The following is a 2,180-nucleotide window of genomic DNA, read 5'->3' as shown; positions in this document are numbered from 1 at the left end:
GTGAATCCTTATGTACAGTGAAGTAATTCACAATATGTTATTTTCCTACCCTGACTGGGTTTGGTTTTGGTGTGTGTGTTGTCTTTTTTTTTCTTTTTAAATGGGATTAGAATTAACAACAACTGCATGTTTCAGTTTAAATCTGTAAACTAAAAACTGGTTGGCCCCTGTGGGACTTAAATAAATCAGATACAATACTCCCAGGTGGTTTTGGGGGGGGGGGGAATGTGGTCATCTTAGGCCCAAAATCCCAAAGTAAACATGCTCATTTGTTTCTTCTGTCTCTTGAAATAAGAGCATCCCATCTTATATAAAAAAAAAAATAAATAAATAAAAATTAAAGAAATATGACTGATGGAGTCACTGGATATTGCAAATGGATAACCCACTTGGCTGCTAACTGAAAGGTCTACCAGGCATATGGGAAGGCCCAGAGAGCTACTTCCAAAGTATCTGTGGAGCGCAGTTCTTCTACTGACACACACAGGGATGCTATGAACTGGAATCAAATCCATGGCAACTGGTAGCTTCCCCAAGTGTTTGGCCCTACTGAATGCTGAGTATTTGCCAAGTCAATGAACAGGATAAAATGTCTCCAGGTTCTCTGTCCTCACCTTGCATCTTTGACACCCCAATGATGCATCAACCCCAGCCAACTCCATCCCGGTTCACTTGCTCAGGATCCTACTCCCATCTTACCCTACCCTCCAGCTGTTCCCCTCATTCCTTCCAAAGCTCGGTTCCTCCTGAAGTCCCCACCTGGATGTGACCCCATTGAGTCCAACTTGAGCGAGTCTTTGCAAATGGAAATTTCCCATCTCATGCTCTCTTGTCCCAAGTCCCTTATCCAGAATCTAGCATGGGGATCCACAACAGAGGTTCTCAGGACATGTTTATTTAGACACCTTTGAGGACAAAAATGCCCACTACGCTAGATGGCCCAGGACTCCACTAAGTTGTTTTCCAGGCTGATCCCACCCCAAACCCTCTCCTAAGGTCTACAGGTTTTCTTCTTGTCATATACTCAAAGGTTTTTCAGGGAGCACCATTTGTTGCATCTGTGAGACATTAAGATAACCACCGTTTAGAATAATCTCCCACAAAGACTAAACACGAATCTCAGGATAACTGCTGAAGGCCAGTTCGCTCTATTCTCCTTGTAGTGATGGAGCTTTTGAGTAGCAGTGCTTCCAGCCTGCAGGCTCTTCCCTCCAGGTCAGCAGGATCCCAGTGAGCCCTGGGCCTCATCTGGATCCCACAGTGGGCTCAGCCTCCCTGTCAAGACCTTCCAACAACAATGCTGCCTGCCCCTCTCTGGGATGCAGCACACAAGATCACTGTGGATCATTCCCTAAATCCCTTGCAGTCCAGAAAGTGAGAGAAGACAATTTAATGATGACTTCCTTGATTTACAGACAACTTTAAAACGGTGAGAAGACAGACATTTCTCTCCATGCATCGATACATTGAAATTCAGGAACAAGCAGTGATCTTTGCTCAGCCTCTGGTCTCAAGCGGCCCAACCTTCAGATTGAGGAAATGTAAATGCCGAGGGGAAGTGGGTGACTGCCCGAGCCGACTGAAGTGGGAGTGAGGGGCAGGCAGCAGAATAAACAAGAATGCATGGGTGCTGCCATGCCTGGGGTAGAAATTAGAGCAGGAGGAAGGTGGGATGATCTTCAGGGGTGTCCTAAAGACCCTCCAGGACTCAGGGGATTCGGCTTTCCCATCCGAACCATCCTGAGGGCCAGAACCAGGCCAGCCTAGGGCTGAGGTGCTTGGGTAGCTGGATGGAAAGAGCCAGTAAGAACCCCAGCAGAAAGAACATGCTGAACACTGGGCTGTATCTTCCTCCAAACACGGAGTTCTTGATGACCTAGCTCTGCCTTCTAAAGGGTAATCCAACCCCCACCTGGAGCTGGGAGGATGGCAGGGGCAGAGGAAGGAGAGATCAATACCATCTAATGCTCATCTATTTGAAACGCCTCTCTTCCCTTCTGGTCCCTCAACCCTAATGCCCTAAAGAGGCACAGGAGATTACAGACCCCATCACTCTTCCCTAATGTGACCAGCTGAATCCATACTTCTAAAGAGAGGAAGAAGAAAAGAAAAACGCCCCGAGGGAGACCCAGGAAGAGTGGCATTTGGGGGAGGGGAGATGTGCCCCCAGCTCGCCTCTG

Source organism: Elephantulus edwardii, unplaced genomic scaffold, assembly GCF_000299155.1.
Source record: "Elephantulus edwardii isolate Elephantulus edwardi_28Jun2011 unplaced genomic scaffold, EleEdw1.0 scaffold00110, whole genome shotgun sequence".
Classification (NCBI taxonomy): domain Eukaryota; kingdom Metazoa; phylum Chordata; class Mammalia; order Macroscelidea; family Macroscelididae; genus Elephantulus; species Elephantulus edwardii.
This window is presented reverse-complemented; position numbering follows the sequence as displayed.